This window comes from Stegodyphus dumicola, chromosome 7 (assembly GCF_044657685.1).
Source record: "Stegodyphus dumicola isolate Sdum_Otavi_A_Nest chromosome 7, ASM4465768v1".
NCBI lineage: Eukaryota > Metazoa > Arthropoda > Arachnida > Araneae > Eresidae > Stegodyphus > Stegodyphus dumicola.
In genome coordinates this window covers 52,881,278-52,907,445 of record NC_140774.1, presented here as the reverse complement: position 1 = coordinate 52,907,445, position 26,168 = coordinate 52,881,278, and the positions used below count along the sequence as shown (strand labels likewise).

Genomic DNA, 26,168 nt, shown 5'->3' with positions numbered 1-26,168 from the left:
AATGTTGTGTTTAAAAGCTTTAAAAATGAACAACATACATTTAATATGTCCTATAAAACTGTTTTATTCTGCACACACCAGTTCAGATGCCCTTGAAAACAAATGCGGCCCACTGTCCAGTAAAGTGAGGTTCCAGACTAAAAGCAGCTCTGGTGCAAATACATAGATTGCAGAAGTTCGTTATCGTTACTTAATTTTAATTTTGGTACAGAAGATAGCGTACAAGTAGAAGGATTCGAGATAAATTTTGTAACTATCGTACGGCATTCGTCTGCCGGCTGTTAATCTGCCAAAGTAATAACTGAAAAGTGCATAAGAACTACACTCAGGAGAAAGAAAATCCCAACGTCAAGAAGGAGTTTTACTGAATAAACGAAATTTGGTAAACATGTTTATACATCTAAAAGAGGACGCCCATTTATATTTCGCACTACGCAAAGTTGGATTTTCTTTCCGCGATACTGCAGAAAGACTTGGTAGAAATGTATCCACTGTGCATGATTGTTGGCAGCAGTGGTCAAGAGAAGGGATTGGCTCAAGAAGACCGGGTTCCCGCAGCAGCCAGTGTTAGCACTACTGAGACGGAAGACGCCGTGTTCGTCGTATGGCTTTGGCGCATCGTACTGCGTCTGCAGCAGAAATTCGAGCAGTAGTTGGAGCTACACTGACAACTGACAGTTGAGAGCAGAATCTGAACACCCGTGCGGCTTACTTAGATTATTCGGGTCTAGTCCAGGTTCCGAAACTATCCGGGGAAACACCTCATGGGCCCTATAAGGGCATACATTGATCCTGTATACATGCTTACTTACATAGTTCATAATATATAGTTACATAGTTCCTAATATATGCTTACATAGTTACATGGTTCATTATATATGCTTACATAGTTCATAATATATGCTTACATGGTTCATAATATATGCTTACATAATTACATAGTTCATAATATATGCTTACATAGTTACATGGTTCATTATATATGCTTACATAGTTCATAATATATGCTTACATGGTTCATAATATATGCTTACATAATTACATAGTTCATAATATATGCTTACATAGTTACATAGTTCATAGTACATGCTTTGAACTATGTCTGTCATGACACAATGAAATGTTAGAAATCAGTTACTTGAAGGACAGCTCTAAGCCAGACGCCCTGTAGCATGCAATTCACTGATTCCAAACCACGGCCGTTTGCGACGTCAGTGATGTCAAGCTAGAAGTCATTGGAAGACTGAGTGGAGATCTATTGTATTTTCTAATGAAAGCCGGTTCTGCCTTGATGCCAGTAATAGCCATGTATTGGTTAGAGGAAGGCCAGGTGAGAGCCTGCAATCATCTTGTCTGCGACCTAGACACACTGAACCTAAACCTCGAGTTATGGGTTGGGGAGCAATTTCGTATGACAGCAGGAGCACTCTCGTGCTTATCACATGCATCCCGACGGCAAATTTCTCAGTCAGTCTGGTGATTCAACCAGTTCTGCCGCCATTCATGAACAGCATTCAAGGGAGTGCTTTCTAACAGGATAACGCTCGCCCTCATACTGCTGTTGTAACTCAACATGCTTTACAGTGTGTCGACGGGTTGCCTTGGCCTGCTAGATCACCAGATCTTTCTCCAGTCGAGCACATGTGAGGGATCATTGGACGACAGCTCCAGCGGTATCCACAATCACCATTAACCCTTTGTTGCATCATGTCCGCTCTAGTAGACAAAAGTTTAAATTTGTTTACTCTTCTGTAAATGCCTTAACAGGTTCCATTCCTGTGTTCATTCATTCTATATTATTAGAACTTTCAACTGTTGATCATAGCATGGCTGTATAGCATCACTAAGTAAAGCATTGCTATTTGGAAAATGGCCGGTACTTCTGTTTCCAAGTTAGTACAGTTTCTCATAGTAAACATTATACAATATTGCTTACATTTTCTTATACAGCCATTTTTTATTCATAATTAGTAATTTTAGACATTTTATTTTAAATGTCAGTTTGAGAAAATTGTGGAGTGGGTAGATAAAGATCTACCGAAAAGAGTGAATTGAAACCCAACTGCACTGCTTATCAAGTCAAAAAACCACTGGAAATGTTAATGTTTGGCAAGGAATTTCTAGAACATTTGACATTTGAATCCAATGGGTACAGGTTACGAAATCGCAGCAAAATGAATTCAATCACAATCGACGAAATGCAGGTATTTTGGGGGATCTGTGTGTACATATCAGTTGTAGATTTACCATTTAGAAGATGATAATGATCACTGCAAACAAGGCAGGAAATGATTTCAAATGCAATGACCGTAAATCGTTGGGAAGAAATTTGTATGCATGTAGTATATGCATGCTGTCCACCGTAGTGAGTAGCAATTATTTAAAACGAAATTTGAATAAAATTAATTTTTTTTATTATTACTAAGTTTATTTTAAGTAGAAAAAATACAAACATTTTCGTTTAACTTCTCCAGATTATTTGTATGCAACAAAGGGTTAACTGTTCCTGTATTGACCGACCAAGAACAACAGGCATGGAAGTCCATCCGACAAACTGACATCCGGTACCTGTACGACAACAATGTTTGCATGCTTGCATTCAAAATTCTGCCAGTTACGCCAGTTATTAATGTAGCAGCATTTCACATTTGAAATGGGTCTTCTCGCGCTTGCATTAACCTGTGATCTTGAAAATTTAATCAATTAAATATGTTACCTAGACAAATGTATAGCCGCAATTTCATTATATAAATTTTTTGTTGGTGTTGGGAATTTTTTTTCCCCGTCAGTGTACATAAGTTACAAAAGAATTTTCTATTGAGATGCTGAGTCTTACTGAGGATTAAAGTACGATAAGTCCACAAGTATGTAGCTTAATTAGTTGTGGGGATTCGAGCCCACAATGAACTTGCATGCCTGTGCTGCATGGCTTTAGTGATAGTCTACTGACGAATTGGTACTGAAAACGTTTTTCTTAATTATTTTAATGATATAAATATTAACAGAGCTAAGGGTGTAAATGTTAAGAGAAAACAAACAAACCAAAAGGCATCGAAGTGCTACATAATAGTTAAAATCGTGGCATTCTATTAAAGAGAAACATACTGTAAAAATATGGAAAACAGATCGAAACGTCGAAACGACGAATGGATTGTCAACAGTTTATTTTAACGGAATCAGATATTTTTCTCAAAGTGAAAACATCAATACCTGGAACATCTGGAGATGTTTCTGAAAGAAAAATTACAATTGCATCATCGCAAGACACTCCCTCCCTTCAAAATATCATTATGCAATTTCTATGAACACAACGTTTGAACACACTTGAGAAATACTTTTAACTGACAACGTTTTTATTTCTTGTAGATACACTATGCCATCAGCGTTTCTGATTTTTCCTTTTAAGTTGATGCTTCACACGTGAAACCCATGCATAACTCTTTCGTATAACCAGTACGTGATTACATCTAGTCTTTTATTTTTCTTCCTCTTAACGTTTTCGGGGAAAGAAGTCACCAATAAAAGCTGGGAACAGCACACAGACAGATGTTTTTACAAAATACTCGGTTTCTTACATATGTGTTCTACAGGTATTTTTAACGACGGTAATAAAAAAAGACAAACGATAAACTTAGATTAGCTGAGACTTTTATAGTGGCATTATCACTCAAGTCTAGAATAAAATTCGACAGACCGGCTGTTAATTTCTATCCCAAAAAATTAAATATATGATCTCAAGATGTATATTAACTTAGGGAAAATAAATAAGTTTCGTACTTAAATTATTCTTATAACATACTGCACTATCATATGAGAGTATTATCGACTGGATCTGTCAACTATAATTCAAAAAAATATTTAAAAACTTTAAAAAAATCATAAATGTTCTTAAAAATGCAATCTGATTTTTCTTCTTCAATTTGAAACAATTTTCAGGCTAAATGGTTACAAAAAATCAACTAATTCAAGGAACAATTCCCAGAATTCAAGTAAATGAACTTAAAATCCTTTTAAAAATGAGTTATTGAAAACAGCAGGATTCGAAGAAAGGAAATGAACGTTTGATATTATTCCATTATAAATCAATGCCACGTCGGACTTACCCATTTATTAAAAAAAAGACTTTATCATTTAAGACGCAACTGTGCCTCCCCTCGTGCCTATGCACGAGACTGCAACAAATAATTCTTACAAATTGAAAGGGTAACAAGTCTCTTTTGCCAAGTAATGAAATGTGCTTAATGAAAACAGTAAGGCATCTCTTCTAGGAATTAACAAGTATCCCAATGATATATTTAGCTGATCGTATTAACGAGTCTTTAAAATAGTGTTAGAATCAACTCTCAATGTATGAAGTTCAACTTACAGGTAATATTTTTTACACATTGAAAAAAATTCACTGTTCAATTCTTATTTGATCAAAAAACAGACACATATGTTCGGAAATATATAAATCTTTGATAGTTAATCATATTTAACCGTTTAACAACTATGAGTGAGAGAGACAGAGAAATGGGTTTTTTTTTTAAACCCTTTCATTTTGAGGGAAAAAGAAACATTTTCTTTAGTTGAGAGCATTAGTTCCAACCTAGTTCTTTTTATTTCCCACATTCATTTTTTTTTTCAATTAAATTTGCTACTGCTCCCTTCACCTTTGCAAATATTTTTTGCTCTTGAGGAAGAGGGACCTATGTTAGATCGCCTTCCAAACAGATAGATTTATTCAAAAGCCTACGCCAATCTAAGGCTGCTTTTTTAGCCTAATTTTAATTTTTACATTGGCGTACTTCCGGCTCAATTAAAAATTCTTTCCCTGTACATAATATCTGCGTTACACATAGAGAAAATCATGAAGCATCTGATAGATATTTTAGGTAATTAAAGTGCGACTGTTCAGCACAGAAAATCGCGCGCTACAGATAGCCTACGAAACTACAAATAACAGTAGCACACGAAAAAAATAATCAATGAATTCAATGAATGAATGTTCAATGAATTCAAATTAAAACCTAAGGAGAAATATTTCAGAGCATTTTTTTCAATTAAGCAAATCTATTTGAATATCTTAAACAGTTTCAGACCAAAACTGTTTAATTTATTAAATAGTTTTAATCAAGAAAACAATTTTTAAAGTACAAAGGAAACATCGAGCTTTACACATTGAAAGAAGTTAAAACAAATTTACATTATTTTAAAAATCAGCCATTCTGAAGACCACTGTGAGGGAAATTAAAAGCTTTTAATACTTGGATTCAAATGTCTTTTTGGATTCGAAATTTTTCAAATTTGTTACATTTTCCTACAGATATACAAATTAATAAACCTCATGAAAATTTATAAGCTTAGAAGATCTCGAAAAATAATTTCCATGGATTAACCTTAACAGGCGTCATCGCCGTAATACTCGAAATTGCATTAAAATAGAAGGAGAAATGTACTTTCCTTTCATATACGAAATCTCTTTTCCCTTTTATCATTTTTCACCTTAGATTCTTGGGAAAACAATAACAAAACGCTTTCAAATTCCAACCTCCATCATTCGTTTCTTATGCCGATCACTTGTGTGCAGGAAGTTTAGCTAAATCAATAACATATACCTTGAGCAAACATTCCTCTATTTCAATAAGGAAAGAAAAATATTCCCAAATCCGATTTCACGTTGTCAACCATTCTGAATACTACATTACGTACAGAAAAAACACCATGAAAAATTTCGGCCTATTTATTATATATGCGAAGTACAATTCTTTAAAATGAAGACAAAGGTTTGTTATGCTGGTAGCTAATATTCCTCGTGGAGTTTAGATTTTATGAACGGATGGGGAAAGTATCTTCATATTTTTGATATTTTCCTTTTCCTCCGAAAAAGGACGAAAGAACAGAACACTATTTTCTTCCTACTAAAGAATTTCAATCATTTTTTAAAGGTTTTGTTGCTATACACATTATAGGAAAAGTGGTGTAATAAAGAAAAATGAAATACGCAAAACAAGCAAACAAACAAAAAATGTCTGACAAGTTGTTATTTAAAGTAAAGCAAGTGATTAATATTTCGCAAGTGTGTAGCTTACTTCCTGGAATTCTCCGCGTATCTCCCAGGAAATGTTCAATGAATTCAGAAAATCGATTGTTTATGCTTATAGATTTAAAAAACTAGCTAATAAAAGACGAGAACAGTATATTCTCTAAATATAACTATAACACTTCGTTTGCGAAAATAACCGACTTATAATCTCAACAGCCTACGTATTCAATTTTTTTTTGTATTCAGCATGACATTCAACGCGCGAGTTTTCGGACTTCAATCATCAAGGACGGAAACAATTATGTGGCTTCAGAATCAGAAACGTGCATTAAAAAATCAAAATTTACAGAAATGATTAGTTTACATCCAAGCTCCGAATGGTTTAAAACCTATAAACATCATTATTTTACAGCACAGCACGCAATGCCCCTAATCATACCGTTCCATCGTTTATGCTAAACTCAACATTGCGTTAGTGCAGTAAGAAATGTAACTTTATGGTAGTATGCGAAATGTAACTTCTTGGTAGTATACAAGACGCACTTCATTAGTACTTAGTTCACTTCATTAGTTTTGTTTAATACCGAAATCTTAATCCAGTGTTGAAAACAAAATGTAAGCAAACGATACAGATATGTACTCTCAAAGCCAAACGAAGCTAAGACGTCATTTATCAGAGAAGGCATAATGCCATCTGAAAGGGGTATCTATTTCTGCCTGCGTTCCTTAAATGCTGCAAGCGTACTAAAGCTGAGATGAATACGACAGATCGCGACAAAAGAAGTCGAATCCCTATAACATAAAGATGGCATTTATTTAAATAAAAAACAATTTAAACGACAAAAATTAAAAGGTGAAAAAATTGTACGATTTTGTAACCCTTTATTCGTTTAATTGGAGTTTAGCCCATATCATTCGCATAAAAATGTTATCACAAAAACCCGCTTCGAAATTATTGTATTTCATTTGCAACGTTTTCTGGGTCAATTCAAATGGGTCGTCTTTTATTGCGAAGTCAGTGAAATACAAATCATTGGTTTTCTGGCATAAAGGCTTTGTCATAAAACTTCATGTTAACAATTTGCTACGATACAAAAGTTCCACCGGCAGCCACCTCCGCAAGTATGAAACGATACACAACTAACCACGCATTAAAAAAAAAAAAAAAAAAAAAAAAAAAAAAAACAAGTGCGTTCCATAAAGCAGCATCTTTTTCTATTTCCTTATTTCTCCGCTTAACGTACGTAATAATTTAATAACATTAGGTTATGTAGCTTAACACAAATAAAACTGATTCGATAATAATTACATGAAAGATCGTAATTACGGTTTGTCTACATATCTTAATAAATTACATACTATTGGCTAATTCTAAAATACCGTCATATGTTGCTCCTCAAGCGATATCTTGACTGGGCACGATTTGCAAAATAATCTTCGGGTGAAGAAGAAACCAATACTTTACGCAATTTCCAGATCTTCGCTGGTGGAAGTTGTACCTAAAACCTGGAAAAAGAATATGATTTGATGTCCTGGAGTCTTGAACATGGTTTTTTCTCAAATGGATAAATTATTCAAGCCGCACGTTGGGTAGCCAAAACTAGCATGAACAAAAGATTCACCTCGACTTTTTTAATTAGCTTGTAGAGACGGAAAAGCCGGAGACATGAAAAATGAGCAATCGCCTTCGCCGGGAATCGAGCCACGAACCCCTGGAATACCAGCCCAGCGTGCAGAACCACTACACCAAGAAGGCACGCTAGGAAGGCGGGAGAAATACCTTATATACTCCCTCTTTTAAAGAGCGACTGGGGACACATATCGCCAGGGACAATTTTTAGGGGACACAATCGCTAAATCCTGGGTGCGGAGAATCATCATCCCACCCTTTTAGTTCGGGCGCCATTGTAGAGACATTAGGATATTTTTGAAAGCAGGCAAGATGAAAAATGAGCAAACGCCTTCGCCGGGAATCGAACCACGGACGTCTGGGATACCGGCTCAGCGTGCAGAACCACTACACCACGAAGGCACGCTAGGAAGGCGGAAGAAATATACCTTATAAGCTTTAATTAACAAAACATAATTAAGATAAAACATTACAATTAAGGGCGTTAGGATTACACATTTAAGTTACAAAGAAAATCTCGGGGAACAACATGCTTGTTCTCGACTCCATACATCGACTGAAGGCTATAGTCTTTTTTGGTCGGTGTTTCTTCCGGCGGCGGCTAGGTGGCGCTCCTTGAGCCGTGGGGTTACAACACGTGGTTAATAATGTACTAAAATATAAGTGCGAAAGATCCCTTTTTTATGTTTATAAATAAAATAAGATTTATTAAAACATCAAAACAGACTTCAAAATGCAATGGTGATACCTAAAACTGGGAAAAGTCTAATTATCCATAATTTTTAATCCAAAGAGGTTACATTTTATCCGAGACTAGACATTTGAAGTAAAATCTGTTTGCGCTAGCTCAGGTAAATTGAAAGCTATTGAATTCGTAATTATATTAAAATAATGATACGGATGGCATGGTCTCCAAATTTTTCGTTAAAACAAACTCCGTTTCAAAAATACCTGAATCATGTTAAGGTTCTGAGAATCTTTAAAAAAAATTAATATATTTTTGGATCTCTAACGCTAAATATACTTCTTTATGGGATTTGTCCCGCTTAAAATAAAAATGACAGAAAGTGAAAGATTGGCTACAGTTCTCAAAATTAATTAAAATATAAGGTCTTCGGAACTGAACGATTTGATTAAAATTAAATTGATTAAAAGGTTTGGAGATTTAACTCTAACGCAAGTTTCTTCGACAAGTGGCAGTCAAATAGATTCAGCAGTATTTCCGCAAATAATTAATATTTTGACATGCTACAAAATGTATTTTTAACAAAATTAGACTGTAAATAAAGAGTGAGAATATATAGCATATTTACATTAGTTAGGAGAGGATGCACTTTCGGTAATATTTGTAACAGAGAAAAATCATTCGTATTTCATGCACATATATTACATTTTTCACTTTCTTAGATCTTCAAATTATGAACTAAACAATTTGGGACACGGTAAAAATTTTTAAATTGCTTTAAGTAAAAATTTACAGGAGCAAGTTATAAACCTGACTGATATCCTGGGTGCGAAAGTAGGTTTTCGTACTATTTAGCCATTGCTGAGGGCTACGGAAAGAATTTTTTAATATTTTCAATATTTAGCTGCACAGCTGTCGTACAAAGGCGTCGTCTTAGAATACATGATATTTATAAATTTTAAACTGCACCAAAGGAATTTATAATTTTTAGCTCAATCGTATAGTAAAATACTTGCTAATTAATTTAAATATACAGCTTTGCAATGAATATTCGACTTTTTTTGGAATTAGAAATTTAAAACAAACGGAATAGCGCGCTGTCATATTTTCTCTGATTCTGTCATGCATGCTATCCAGACACAGTGTCACTTAATAAACTATCTTACATGGTTAACGAAAATTCTCCTTTCTCTTCTTGTCCTTCTGCCACGTGAGAGACTAGGTGAATATTTCCCTGGAGGCATGTGGTCACGTTATCGCATGCAACTAGAATTAAGTGTTCGTTGTTTACCATTAAATTTGGCGCAATTTATTACTATGTTTTAGTTAGCATAAAGGCGAGTTTTATGGTTCGAAATTTACATCTTGTTTCTGGGCTTCTTTCAAAGTACTACATGATATTGCATTAAACCTGTAATGTTAAGTTGTAGAGTCATTAGGTTGTATCAATGGAGGACATGGAAAAAATGTGCAATACCCTCGCCGGGGCTCGAACCCAGGACGTTCCGAATCCGTGTCGAGCGTGCTTCCAGTTACATCATAAAGGCATGCGGAAAGGGGCGAGAAAATGCCTTACGAAGTGAAACACCTTCTTTAGAAATTTGAAGCATGTGTGAAATGAAAATGAGGGGCTAGATTTAATTCAACAAATATTTAGATTTCGATCTTCCTTTGAAAAACAATACCTAAAAATGATAAACATTAAAGGATATCGCAGAAAATATAAAGGCAAAAATATGAGACATATTTAAATTGCATAATGCAAGGGGGAAAATGGCTAGGTAATAGTTTATGATGTTTAGTGCCATGGTCTGAGCCATGATATTTTATTGGGTTGAAACATAAGTAATAATTTAATGTTGTGTTTAAAATTACGTGATAAAAATAAAATGTATTGGCATAATGTTTTGTGTTATTCGAAAGAGAATCTTTCCATCTACATGATGATGTATTGATTTTTTTGTCTGAGCTAATTTTTGTTATTTTTCAGATCCTTAAAATGAAGTGTCAAGTCGACAAAAATAAGCATTTTCGACGTTTTCTTCTTTTTGCGTTTAATCGAGGCGCCAATGCTGCAGAAGCTGCCCGAAAGATTTGTCAATTGTATGGAGAAGGTGCAATGTCTGAACGAACTGCAAGAAATTGGTTTGCCAAATTCAAAAATGGAAATTTCGACCTCGAAGCCGCTACTCGTTCCAGATGACCAAATGAGTTTGATGAAGAGCGTTTGAATCAATTTCTGCGCGAAGACGCGCGTGAAACCACTCGAGAATGAGCCGAACGAATGGGTTGTAGCCAAATGACTATAGTTCGACATCTTGGGTCTATGGGTGAAGTCCAAAAACTCGTATATTATTGACTAATTTAGTGTTTTTTGTTTTGTTAAAATAAAAATTTTTAAATTAAAAAAAGGCCATTACTTACGTTTCAACCCAATATAAAATCGATAAATTTAAGTCAGAGAAAAAAACGTAAGAGCATGAATGTTTCTTATCGCTTAAAAATTCAACAATAAAATTCATATGAATGCAAACAGCATGTGTATTGAAAAATGGGAAGTCAGTGACGTACGTTTATACCATGCATAAATACCAGCAGTATTCGTAATATGTGAAACTTAAATAATTAATAAATAAACTTAATAAGTGAAACTTAAAGGATTGAATCAATGATTTTGTCAATATCAGCATTAGCTCTACCAGTGCTCGACTTTTCATTAGGCTTCATGCTGAATCAATATTGGATTAATATAATTTATTTACTGATTATATTCGTAAATGCATTATAGTGCTATCTGCATAAACAAAACAGAACTGAATTACGATTTTATGATGAAAACGGTCTGCATATTTTACCTGAAAGAAAATTCCATTTTAGACTTTATAATCTGGCAATTTTATATTTTGTTTAACTTTTTATTTTAAACATTTCTTATTTTATATGTTATGCAATATTTAAATATACATTCATATATAAATACTGTAGCCAGCCTTCGAATACAAATAATTCTAACTTCCATTCATGAATATAAGTTCTTAAAAATTTGGTGTTAAGTACTGTTAATAAAAATTCAGAATGCTGTTAATAAAAATTCAGAATACGCACCTCCATTATCACATTTATTGTTGCTAATTAGCCACGACGAACTCACTGCATATGCGTTTCAAGCTGCCTTTGGGTTAAAAGACGAATTTCAACTGAATTCCGCCATTTTCATTTTTGCATTCCTTCCCGTAAGCAAAATTAAAATTTACTATTTCACTAATTAACAAACTCCGATTCAACAACAGTTCACAAAAGAGAATTGATTCATTTACATTTTACCGCTGGTAAATACCACCTTCGGAAGCTCTTTCCTCAAAACGTTCTTACAGAAGCATCCACAGCGCGTTCATATTAGAACAATGCCAAGAGCAGAAGGAAAACTTAATTTAAGGGGCACTCAAAGAAAAACCAAGGAACCGTATACTTATCTACAAAAATCGAGAACTCAAGAGAAACCTCACAACAGAGCAATTCCTGAAAGTTCTGGGAACGGAAAGATTCCTAATTACGATCATCAAACGCTAGGGGCGCTCCGAGACGCACCTTCTTTATCAGCTCGGAGCCCAAGATTAAAAGGGTTGTAATCTTCCAGAAAGCAGCTTCATCCAAAAACTCCCCAGAGAAGCTTCTCGAATCTTTATTTACCAGATTTGTAAGAGTAAAAAAGAAAATGGTTAACTAACAGCATAAGCTATAACGTAAATTCCGTGTCTAAGACATGAAAATGCATAACAGTAAGGTTTTAAATTGTTCAAAAGAATTAATAAAAAGACAGCAAACTTGGAACAATTGAAAGACGCGTTAAAACTTCATTAACAATTCTGTTTAGCAAATTAAAGCAATTTTTCCGTTGCTAACGATTTTATTGCCAAATAACCAACTCAAATGTTCATGTCGACTTTAAAATACTGTTTTAAAGTAAATAAATAGGCATTATCAGAGTTGAGTTTTTGTATTTTCTAATTTGGTTCTACCAATACGTTTTTAGAAAACCATAGTATAAAATTTAATATATTACAAAAAAAGTTTCATTTATTATGTAAAAGTTACAGAAAACTACTACATATATAGACTGAGCCCCGAATCTTTTTCATATAATAATTCTTATTCATTTATTTTTTAGACACCTAAAAAAATTGCTTATGTTTTCAGTTAGTAGGTTTCGTATCACGGAAAATTAAAACGTATACTGCCATTCGAGTACTGCCATTCAAAAATTAAAACGTACTGCCATATACAAGTCTAGTAGTAATCGATTTCAATGAAATAAATCCACACGTACCTTTTTAATATTAAAATCTTTATAAAATAAATGAACAAGTCTCCATGTTAATTAACGATGAAATAATTACAGTATTGTTTTTACTACCATTTCACACTGGTATTTTTAACAACTTTTGAACATAAAACTGTATGCTCTATGGCTTGAATCCTTGGAGGCTAAATTCTATTTCTACGTTAATCGTAATTTTTTAGCTTAAAATTATTTAAGGCATTAAACCGGAATATGCATAAAAAGTTCTGAATTCAAATTTATGAACACAAAAATTTAACATCTTTCAAAACTGCAGTTTTTTTCAAGTTTATCTTTTTCCTTTAAAGCTGTTTTGAAATTTAACGGTAAACTTTCTAGTTAACTGTAATATGAAATTTTCAAATTTCAATTTAATTTTTTTGATTGCATGCTTAATATAAAATATCAGTTTTTAACTACTTGTACATTTTTGCCTATTTTATTTAAATAAATGTACAATGTATAATAACTTTTATTTTAATAAATAACCATGGGAAATGCATTAAACAGTTAAGAAATAAATGCCAGCAAATAAGGCAATACACAGCACCATAGTGATGAAAAACATAAATAAATAAATAAAATAAGACCCGTTACATAAAAGCTACGCCAACGGAATTTCCGTACTTTTTTTTTTTTTTTTTTTTTTTTTTTTTTTTTTAATAACTGACTAATGAGGAAGTGTGATAATGGTACTCATCTTTTTCCCCCGATTCCATTTTCTTCCCATTAACAGAAACTAGGTTATTTCAAGCTCCGCTGGATTTACTCTCAGTAAATCCGTTAATTGAAGCGTGAAGGTCCAAATAATCAGAATGGTTGCTTTCAACGCCTGAACATGGATTAGACAGTTATTCGCAGAAAACGGACTTCCAGCATGAGCATCATCACAACCATAAAAACAGTACACATAAAAAAACTGTTGAAAACAGGAAAATTGTGCATTCACATATTTTATTTTAGGATTTTTCTAATTACCTGATTAGAGCAATGTCAATTACATGGTCTTTTCATGCTACATCCTAATTATCATCTAAAATTATTAATTTTATATTTGCTTTCCATCACAGCAGTTTTGAAACAGTTTTTAGATTTGAAACAGGAATTAAACTTTAGGTTTTGTAATTACACATATAATTTCCGCTATCTTGAAGAAATAAATATGCTCTGCAATTTTCTAGTTTTTATATCTTTTTTGAGATCTTCTCTTCTGGAATTTCTAAACTGCAGTTTCGTAATTCTATATTTACTCAAAAATATTTCTAACGTAACTCCCAATTATGGAAGGCACTTTTCTTATCTCTTTGTACAGTGGAATCTCTACTCTCCGTCACATTTTTATCCGTTGCTTACAAATATCTGTTACGACCTGAGACAGTTCGACGAAAAAAATGTATTCATCAAATGTAAATAAATAACAATAAACATCAAAATAAAAAAAAACCTGATGTGGACAGCACATGACTAGCATGTAGGGCCTATTAAATTACACATATTTTTGCTGCATTTCGCTTAAACTTATTTCCTCGAATTTCATTAGAGATACATTTCTCATTCAACAAATTCAGTTATCGCTTCACGACAAGGAAAAAATACATAAAAACTCAAAACATCTTCATTAAAAGTTATAAAATACAGAAAAACATAAAACACTAAATACAGTTTTAAAAACAATTTTTACAATTAAAATTAGAGTTTTTGAGCAAAAACAAGCAGTTCGGCCAGCGGGCAGGAAGACAGACTTTTCAGTGCACAAATTCGAAAGCTTACTTTTGGTCCCACCCTGCAAAAAGACACTGAAGTTGGTGCATCAACTGAATTAATTCGCTATTCTACTAAGAGTTTCAAATGTGCACAAATGGCGACCTAGTTAGGTTTAACGGCACTTAAACTGTTAATAATCCTACAGCTATTGCATGCAGATTAATGGAAAAGGCGTAAAAACCTTAACCAGAACATAAAAACAACATAATTCAGTCACTCTGAAAAGCACAAAATGCACAATTTACCAACATATATAGGGTTCTTACACATTTCTGCACATAGAAATTAAGTATTTTTAAAGACTTTGAAGGACCATTAATGAAAAAAATTAAGGGCCTATGAGCAAATGGGAACTGAAAAAATTCAATTAAAAATATTATATATGCCTGAACTTCACTTTTGTAATACCATCTTAAAATAAAATAAACCCGTATGTAGGATGCGTTATTGTTAAACATGAATCAATTAACATAATTATTAATAAGTTTGAGAATAAAATAAATTTTATGAAATTTATCAAGTAGTGATAAGTTTTGTATTTATTTTAAGTCTCCCTAGATGCGAAGAATAAGTTTTACATGAATTTTTACAATTTTGTGTTTTATCTTGTGACTACGGTAAGGATTAACGAAAGGCAATAACTCGCTGTAACATACAGAGATAATTTTTAAGGGTAAGCAGTTAGTTATAATTAATTAAATTATGTATAATCACTTGGGTCCATAAAATGAGTACCAAGTTCGCTTGGCGACTAAACACTGGAGGTCCTGCGATAAGCTGACCACTTGTGTCAAGGCTTACGCACTGCGGGACCCCACGGTCAAGAAAGCAGATTTCGAGTGCTGCAGGCCATGGCCCATTACAGCTGTTACGCCACTGAGTCTAGTTTTTAGGTAGATAACCTTAGTCATTATGGCTTTACATGGCCACTATTAAATTTTATTTATCTTTTAATAATACTTGTTAAAAAAAAGCTTCTTAAAATCACAATCTAATAAAATTTCACAGTTTAAAATACATGTAATTTATGACATTAATTCATAAACGATATCAGGATAATTACACATTAAAAGCTACAAAACATTTGTTTTGTAACAACTACACTCAAATAATTAAGACACTCAAATATTTATGCGGCTTTTTAATTTGAACCCTTCCCAGACATTCTGGCTAATTTATATCGACTTTTCTAACAATTAGAAATTTAATACGCAAACCAATGTTCTCAGTTTCTGCGTGCTTTATCTCCTAACTTGTCAACCTCTCCACAATGTACCTATCAGGGTTTAGTTGATCTGGTAAAAGTTAAATAGTCCTGACAGACGTGAAAGTCTGATAGAAACTACAATGTGAGACAAAGGTTTAAATAAGCCTCTTATTGAAAAAGGACTTAGAACATAAAGGCATGTTCTGATGCTACCAAAATCAATTACAGCTCGTGGTTATGTAATTAAAGAACAGTCAAATTCAAACTAAAAATGTCGACTATTGGTCAAAGACTATACAGTTTAATTTTAATTTAAGCTCGCTCAGTATATCTATCATATGAGGAAATAGAAATGAGAAATTACAGTATAGGCTTGAAATGATAAACAACTTGGTAATTTACATAATAATAACTGTACATATCTTTGAAGAATAATTTTCTTTATGTATTCAGTTTCTTTCTTCAGCACGTCATTTCAGAATTTCCTTTTCATTTCAGAATTTTTGGATTTAATTAAGGATTTCTGTTATTCTAAAAAACTAAATGCATTTAGAATGTGTAGGAAAAACTGCTAATTTCATTTCTTCAGAAATATGAAATATATATTGTAAGGGTCGGTTAAAGAGGCGGTGTGGCAGAATTTTAGAAATTAGTGACACACCGAGCAACAAAATCTAGAAATGGCAAAACTTTTAGAATTAAGGGCAGGCACTGGAAGCAAAATTTAGACAGGCACTAGGCAGCAGAATTTATTATCCAGAGATTGCATCATGTGGGAAAATGCCTAGCACCAGCTCTGTGTATGATGCATTAAGACATATTATATGAATCTTTTAAATTTAAGTTTCAATTTCTTCATTAATAAAAAAATTCCTTTCTATAACATCTGCCCATGTGATAAGATTAGATTGATATTTTCCATGCTTGTGTCTAATGAAAAGTAGAGAAAATAAAGGAATGATAAACATGTTAAGAAAAATATTCCAGTATCAGAAGTAAAACATTCAAATATTATATTTTCATTGTTCTTTCCGACGTTCTCCAAAAAGTAAGAAATTCACTGCAAACTTTCTGTAAAATACGTACATTCATTACGTGTTAATACCATGGAGACATTTTTCATTTTGTCACATACTTCTGGAATCTTCTAGAGTCGTGGGTCTATAAATCTTGCCTTCAAATCCTTCTAAATTTTCCAAGCTGTGAATGTCTAAAACCCTAAAGAAAAATTATCCCTACCTATTCTGTAACAGCAAAAAGCCAGAAATATTTTGGAAAAAAGAGGGAAACGGTGTAAAATGAACTTTATAGAGAAAACTGATGCATATTCTGAGAATTCTGAATACTGTGAGACAATTACATGAGAAAAATTCTAACTATGAAAAAATTAAAAAGGTCATTTTAATTAATTACATAGTTAATTTTGTTTTTACTAAGAACTGTTTCATAATACCTTGTTTATTTTTCAGATTCAAAATATTGTACAAGTTGCCAAAATGAAACTTTAATATGACAGCGAAAAATAAAAACGCTTTATTTTAATGTTATTCTTTAAATATAATTTCAATACATTAAGCACTATTTTAATGAAATTTATTAATGTTACAATGTTTAATAAAAATTATAGAAAAATTCCTAGATCTTGGAATAAAAGTTTTCTATAGAAACTGATCTTAAAATTGCCAAAATGTTAATAAGTCTCCAAATTTAGAACCTTTTAATAAAAGAATTCACATCCCCAAAAACGAAAAGTAGTTAAAGATGTCTTCATTAGAAAAAATGAATTTCGAAATGCTTATGTTTCACCCCTAGCTTAGAAACTCGAGTATCCCACCATTTATATTAGAAATAAGAACAAATTATAACCCATTTAAAAGATAACCATATATGTCAGTGAATTCCCAAAACTATTTTCCAAAATGCTAATTCACACACAAAATGGCAGTCGTAAAAACAGACAGAAATTTCAAATGATTAAAATTAAGGAACTTCTCCCGATTTTGGCCAAAATTAAGGGCTTTTAAGGAACAAAAATCGATTCCAAAAAACCTAAGGATTTTTAAGGACTTTTAAGGACTCCGTACGAAATATTATTATTGAAAATATTGGAAAACTGCGTACTTTTGCTTCTACCTGTATTGCGGCTTATATGCTATTTCTCTCTGCTGTCTTCCTATCGCAACAATATAAAAAATATAAATGTTCTTGAGTAGGCACGATTAGTGAGGCCACGAATGTCAATTGAAATAAAAATGAATATTTAATTTTACTCGTTTGCCAAGTTTTCTTCTTCAATTTGGATCTACGTTCTATGCTATCTATGTGTTGCACCATCAGTATTTCGGCGATTCTACATCTCAGTGTACTTTTATACAAATGTGTGTGTGTTTGGTTCGGTCGATTGCAACGAAAAAGAGACTGGCATAACTGCATATTATATCAGTCCCATATACAAAATTTCAACGTTCTAAGGCTGCTCATTTTTAAGAAATTCGAAATATATACGTTTCTACACACGTCACGAAAAAATCTCATCTGAATTGATTTTAAATCCTTTTCACAATCCGTTTTGGAAAAAAAAGGGGTTCTTTTTTCTGTCCGTACGGACGGATGTCAAGCAAAAACATCGTTCAAATGGATTCGGGAGCGGTCAAAATAGATATTTTCCTTGAAATATGATACGCAAATTTTTTCGCGATTACAGTACTTCTTTTGCTTCGTACAAATCAGTGAGAATAAGAAAATCCAAAACAGGACGCACTCAAATTTCAAGGAAGTAAAAACTTAATTTAAATTAAGCTACAATTGTACAACAAACGATGACTGTTTTAACCATCGAATTTTAGGAAACAAAAGTAAAATATTTTTTTAATGAATATAGCACTGCACGAGCAAATGAAACCGCACACAACAAAATTTTCCATTAAAAATCACCTTGCACAAATTCGGGAAACACACTGGATGTAATGTTTATTTAGAATCATTTACCGAGCAGTTCATAAAACTTATCGGCCCTGTCAGTGGAGAGTGTTTAAGATAACTCAATAGTGGGAGTTCGAACCAGCTTCGATCCCAAGCGAACGGGCTGGCTGCATGGTTGCTCTTCGTGATTTGCTCCATGTGTAATATGAATAAGAGCCAGTTCCCTTTATCCTTTTCCCCCTGTAGCTTATAAATAACCCTAATATATAATTACCCTGTACTAAAAACCGTAAAATAGTTTTATATATTAGGGTTATTTAGTCACCTATTTTAGCAGAAAGGAGCATAAAAACAAATTCACGGGGGTAATTACACTCTCTATTCCGTATTAAGGACTAAATTTTAAATCTCCAAAAATTCCTACAAAATAATTTTGCAACCGCAGCCATGAATGAAAACTAAAACTTATTGTCGAAAGTTTTAAAATTAATTAATAAAATTCGATTTTCATCAATTACTTTGTAGCAGGATTTTTTGGAAGCAGGAAAGATGAAAACTGAGCAACGCCTTCGCCGGGACTCGAACCACAGGCCTCTCGAATACGGGCAGAGCGTGCTAACCACTACACTACGAAGACATGCTAAGAAGGCGGTAGAAATACCTTATAGCTTAACTAACCCATTAATGGCCAAATGCATGAAATGGCTAAACACTGGTAGTTCGCCTCGGATTTAGTTTCTAACGAATAGCAAAAAATTTTCTTGGCTTTCGTCATACGTGATATAAACAGGTGCCTGGGTTTTTCCTAGCCCACTACGAAGATATCTACTCCTTTTGACAAATAATCCTCATATGCTTTTCAAGTAAATAACCAACCATTAATTGTTTTATTTGTTAAATTCAGCTACATTTAAAATTTTAGTCCCTTTTTATCCTCCTCTTCTGCATGTTTATTCTCCTATTATCTAACTAGAACAGAAAAATATAACTATAATGTAAAAAAAAAAAATTATGGTGTTTTTTTTTGGGGGGGGAGGGGAGTGCGGTTTCAATTTCGAGCACCTACATCTAATTCATATTTACATTTTCACAACTGAATTCATTTGAATTTTACGTTCATAAAACTGGTTTTTGAAATACCATTATTTGATAGCTAAGTAATTATTCAAAATTTTTATTTTAAATTGTCTTTATTCCCGTGGTTTTCACATCAAGAACTTTATCAGGAGTGACGCCAAGGGTCTCTCTCCTTACACTAAATAATGAATAATATCCCTCCACTCGAATAGTAACTGAAATAAATGAGTTATTACTTACAAACAATTAGTTTAGATAATTTTTATATATGTTTCAAAAGGAAAAACTGGTAGGTAAGCGCAGTTAACTTAAATAAATTATAACTGTACAGTTCTCAGACAAAGCATAGCGAGCAGCAATTGAATTTTTTTTTTTTTAAATTTTAGAAAGGCTTCAGTACATTAATCTAACAGGATAGAAAAAAAACACGAATATCTACTTGCTAGATTCCGTGATTAGTTATTAGTCATCAATTTTGAGCTAGGGATCAACAATCTTTTTCTCATACACACACACACACACACCCCAAAAAAAAGCAAAATATTTGAAGTATGAAAGCAATCTTTAATTAATGAACATTAATTGAACTTTTAAATAAAACGTTTCATTTCAAAATAAAGCGTCTTTTACACATTCTATCCCCCTCCTAAAAATTGAAATAAAAACAAAGCGCACATTGCAGTGCTTTAAGAAAATTATAAATTCTTAAAGCACTGCAATGTGCGTTTTTTAAAATATAAAGAATATGTTTAAAATATAAAGAATTAAATTATTCCAATGCAAACTTGCTCCATTTGTGTTCTCTATAAATCATGTTTTAAAGTAAATATCATTCGTATGTGACAGCTTACTTACTTTAAAAAAAAAAATCTAATTACGAAGTCCATATTTTTAACAACGCAGTTTCTTAAAAAAATTTCAAAATACGAAAGAATATTTATCACTTATACACCACTTTTCTTAAAAACGCAGACTACGTAGACGCAATGCAGCTGCATCTTTCACTTTTTCGGGATATGTTAAGATAGCAAAAGAGAATACATAATTAGCCATTTCGAAACAATGCGCATTATCTTCGTTGATAAAGTTAATATTTTAAGTGTCCATTTCTGCTTATATCGTTTACTCTACCTGCCATTGCAGAGAATTAAAATTTTGTGTGTGTTTTGCGGAATAGCCATCCAAGTTCTAAGAATCATAGAGGTAAGAAGAAAATAGATCGGATAAGAACAACTTTCACTCCTTGAATTCTTCCCTGTTACCGTAAGGTAAAATCTCTTGCCTCCTTCACTTTACCGGCTTTACAAATTTGCTAGTTACATGTGTACCTCAGTGTGTTTCCCAACGTTTTAAACATGGTAATAAAAATACCTATTTTTTTGACAAATGTTACCAAATTATCGAACTGCTTTTAATATTTATGACAGATAACATCTAGAACTATTAATGATTAATGAACATAAAATGAGTTATTCATAAATGCTTTTAAGTAAAAGGTGAATGAAAAAATGAATTACTGACAGATAATTAAAGTAATATTAGGAATTAAATAACACAAAATGCATTACGCCAAAAGCAAACATTAGCTACTTCATCAGATTCCTTAGAAAATATTATGAATTTAAACTGCGTTTCTCTCAATGATACTGATTCCTTTGCGCAAAGAAGCGGAATTTTTTATGGATATCCTTTACTTAATACGTAGTTTAGTAACTTTTTTTCGAGACCGAAATCAAAAAAAGATTAATAAAAATATCTTACTTATAATATTACTTTTCCTTTCTTATAATTTTGAAAATTACTTGAATAATTTAAAATTTATTCTAGCTTAGGAAATAATAAAACAAGAATTTAAAATAGATTGATTTTATGAACCTCAAAACATATTTCATCAATATTTTACTAAGACCATCTACTAGCCATTAAATATAATTTAAAAATTAATTTATTTTACTTTTGGAATCTTACTTTGTAGAGAACCATTTAATTTTGTAATACCAGTTATTTTAAGTTGAAGTACCTTTCCTATCAAACCTCATTTTATTTCCTGTTTTGAATTTGCCAGAATGTAAATTTCCAGCACGTGCGATATTCAAATTAGATAAGAAGGAAGTACTTAAAAGAAAAGTTTTGGAGAGTGAAATCAGAGTATGTTCTGCCTGCTTAAAGTCGACGCTGTTATCTTTGATTCTCTAGCGATTAGAATTCTGAAGCATTGAGTTATTCTTGCATTAAGCTTGCTTCCGCGGACTTCGAGTCACAGCCAACTTCTGCGATAGTTAAACTGTTAGGCTATACTTCAACAATTTTAAGTTACTCATTACCTTTTGAATTAATCCAAAAGTACTGGCTTAATCAAATCAAATAACGTCTGTCTACCACTTAACGAAACTGACTATTTAGAAGTATTTAACTGCAAGTTTTATGTGTGAAAATGGAAGATAGAAATCAAAATTATATAATATAAATTCTGTTTATATATGTTTTTTTCCCTCCTTATATTTGGTTTTTTCTGGCAGCTAGGAGGATCGCGGCTGTGACCTTATAATAATATAAACTCTGGGTGGTGATTAATGGAGGACTGTTATAACGCATCATCTTTCATATGACCGAGTGTCCACATTTTCAGAGAGGAATAAATCATACGGTCATGTCGCACCCTTTGAAGGGACAAAGATATTCCATCTGCCAGTAAAGGAGAGAGTCAGTAAAACACACATTACAGTCAAGCTTTACGCGCAACTTGAAACCACAGCCTTGGTTTTGGGCTAACAGTCAGTGTCGCTTAGCCACAGCACCACATAGCCCTCCTGTGCTTTGCCTTAATCAGTTAAACAAACAATCAGTCATATTTTGAGACTACTATTAATCGAATTTTATATCTCAATATTCTTGTTGGTTTTTGCTCTCATCAGATTTGCTCTTTCAAAATATCTCTTTAACGAAAATAGCAATAGTCTGTTACTATTTGAAAGACTCTGGTACCAGGCAATTTCACCATCCAACGCATGTTTTACACCTGCTTCTCAGGACGAAATTAAAAACTAAAGCGATATGGGGAAAAAAAAAAAAAACAGCGGCAGATTTTCTCGTTAGAGCTTTGCCTGTCCATATATTTTAACAGTTATATTAATCTCTTCGGTATAAAGAAATTTAGATCCAGACTTAGATAATTTTTATTCAGCAATTAATGACGCAAATGCTGATAATTTATTTTTCTTTTCGTTCAGGAAGTTATGCGCTATTTTTTAGTTCTTTGCACCAGAAAAAATGCAAGCTTTTATTAAAAAGAGCATTCTTTCCTTTCTCCACCAGATCGATATTCATTAATAATCAAATCGGATTCCTTGTTATCCAGTTTTTAGATTGAAGACTAAACAAATCGTAAACAAAAAAATTACCGGGATTCTTCATTTATTATTAAAAAAAATAGATATCAAAAATAAAGGAATAAAGAATAACAATCATCACTGAATTAAAAAGGGGCAACTGAATGCAATTCGATTCATACATTTTCTAACCTTATTGCCAAACAAAAATATACAGAAGGAAATATGAAAAAATTCAAACATGTAAAATTTTTCAACCATCGTTTCTTTCGAATTTTACGATTAATAAAAAATCGAGATAATAATTAAAAATATGTGAGAGAAGGCTACTGTATTATTACTCAAATCAGCAGCAAAAACTAACTTACCATGTGGCAGTGCGGATCAAAATATTTAAACGGAGAAATTCGGGATTATTCTATCACTCTGTAAGAAAATTAGCAGAAAAGTCCTGCCCCATACTATGAAAGCTGTAACAATTAAATCGGGCTGTTAGGAAGAATTGGTGTAATGCACAAGAAATGTAAATAGTGATAGACTTCAGCCACACATTAATCACTAACATAACTCGTGGCTAGTTGACAGACAAAGTTGGGCTCTTCCACACCCTCAAGCGATACCCTTTGACAGATTTTCTATCAGGGCTGATAGAACACGTTCTATTAGGAATGGATAACAACCTTCTTTCAGGGATATTGCTTCTAGATTCATCGATGTCCATTCAGTGACGTCACTTGACTCACAAGAGAGAGAAACTAAGACAAAATTTCATTTGTTCCCCAAGTAAAACAAGCGAATCACGATAGGTGACAACACCATTTAATATCAACTTAAACAAAAGCTAACTAAGAGTTCATTAATAATGCCAGAATATGTCAATGCTATATGTAACAATTATTAAACCAGAACTAAAGATAAAGGAAAGAACATTGGATAGCTGCTTCAAAATGAGTAGATGATTTTAAAACTGAAAATGCGATCTTTATTTAAAAAATTAAATATGAGTGTCAAAGAAATTTACAAAATGAGCTCTTAGGAACACACCTTTGTTAAAGTTTTAAAAATGAAAATATAGTATTCTCTAAGAATTTGCTAAAGAGTAGAAAAGAAAATCATCAAAACGCCTTGAACAAGTAAAACGTCGAAGAAATGTGGAAGTAAAGCCATTTTAACAGTTCTATTCTAATTCTCGATCATTTATTTATAATGATGATGATTACAATAGATAAAAAGGGTAAAATTCTTAGAATGTGATTAACTTTTACAAGAAATAAACAACTCAAAGAAGAGTATAATAACTTACGAAAAATAACAGCATCCACTTAAAGAAGAAGAAACCATGAAAAATAAGTTATTTCATAGTTAAAAAAAAGGTATAAAAGGAAAAAGAAGAAAAAAATCTGATGTGGACACCTCATGATTTCCTTGTACCGCCTTCTAAATTAAACACATTTTTTGCTGCACTTCATTTAAACTTATTTCCTCGAATTTCAATATATTCATTTTTCATTCAATCAGTTTAGTTGTCACTCGCGGCAAGGCAAAAATACATAAAAAACTCAAAACATCTTCATTAAAAATCCTAAAATATAGAAAAAGATCATAGAAAAAATAGAAATATAGAAAAAAAACATCAAATACACATACACTTACAAACAGTTAAAAAATTAATTTTTGCAAGTAAAATTACAGTTTCCACGCAAAAACAAGCAATTCAGCTAACATGCAGAAAGACAAAATTTTCGGTTCAAGAAACTGAATGTTTAGCTTTGGTCACACGGGGCAAAAACAGAGTCAAGTTGGTGCATCACCTGATTTAATTCATTATTCTACTTAAGGGTTTCAAATTTAAACAAATGGCGGCCTCATTAGGCTTTTAAACTTTTAAGTTGTTGATAATTCTACAACTACTGCATGCAGATTAACTAAAGGCTTAAACGGAAGATAAGAACAATATAATTCAATAACTTCTAAAGCAAAAAATGCACAATTTACCAACATATAAGAAGGATAAAAACTGGATAACAGTAACAATATATATATATATATATATAAAGTCCTTTATATTCTGCCCGTACGTATAGCTGTTACGCAATAAAATCATTCAAATTAATTCGAGAGCGATCAAAATGGATATTATCGTTGAAATATGATACCTGAAAATTTTCGCGATTACAATACTTTTACTTCGTATAAGGAAGTAAAATTACAAAAATCCAAAACAAAATTCACTCAAATTTCATTTAATGAAACTAAATTCATATGATTACGTATCATTGCAATTTACATCAAGTAAAAATTTTTAAGGGGTACTTTGATTAAAATGAGAAGTCAATATATTTTTCAAACAATGTGAAATACAGCATTTCTCAAAAGACTTTAGATGTATATCTGACCAGCAAAGAAAAAAAATAAAAAGCATTCCTCTGTTTCACTTTAAATAGTCATAGCCCAAAAGTCAATATAAAAATTGACAGACAGAACTTAAAAAAAAAAAAAAAAAAAAAAAAAAAAATCTGAAATGTTTCAGATTTTAAATTACGTCCAAAGGGGCGTTTTTTTTAACATTTTGTGTGTTACCTTTCTGTATTAAATATCATGTTCCTCGCACTTAAACCATAAGATCCAGTGCAACAGCAATATCGCAAAATAGTTTTAAAACGAGCATATCTTTAGAATTTCCGATACAGAGACTCACGCGCTGGAGATAAAAATGTTTTTTCTGCACAACGTTGCCATTGCTCGCTTTGAAATCCTTGAGTTTGTTAATCAAAAATTCGTCAAAGTTTTAAAAAATAGGAAATCGATCATAAAACAAATTTCAAATTTGGTCTTCCACATGCTCATATTCGTTGGAGGATTACGTTATTCAAAATTCGATGACTCTATGTACCGTTGTTTTATCACAATACGAGAAATATACATACATTTATGCAGATTTTTCATTATTTAATTTCTTCATTTATAATGCAGGACTCTAACATTTTGTGGCAACAGTTTGAAAAGTGAACCGACATTTATGAGTACGACGCAAAATGCCAAAACGAAACTAATAGTCCTTCGGGATTCAAATCCCTTTGGACTAAAAAAAAAAAAAAAAAAACTGACGCTTTGTTAATTGCAGGAACTTTGATCTCTAAACATGATTCTTCAGAAATAACATAAGCAAATATGAATAAATAGGTAGCTA

At 32.3% G+C, this 26,168-nt stretch overlaps 2 protein-coding genes across 4 annotated transcripts in view; one reads left to right on the top strand and one right to left on the bottom strand.

Annotated features, from left to right (window-relative positions):
• Positions 1-10,689, top strand: part of LOC146996185 (uncharacterized) — a 228,893-nt gene extending 218,204 nt beyond the window's left edge. Inside the window, exon 2 of the mRNA XM_085820210.1 lies at positions 10,331-10,689. The gene's annotated coding sequence lies outside the window, so the exon portion shown is untranslated. The remainder of the gene's footprint in view (positions 1-10,330) is intronic.
• Positions 1-26,168, bottom strand: part of LOC118181010 (putative phospholipid-transporting ATPase IM) — a 487,240-nt gene that overhangs the window by 360,122 nt on the left and 100,950 nt on the right. The gene's annotated exons all lie outside the window — the stretch shown is intronic.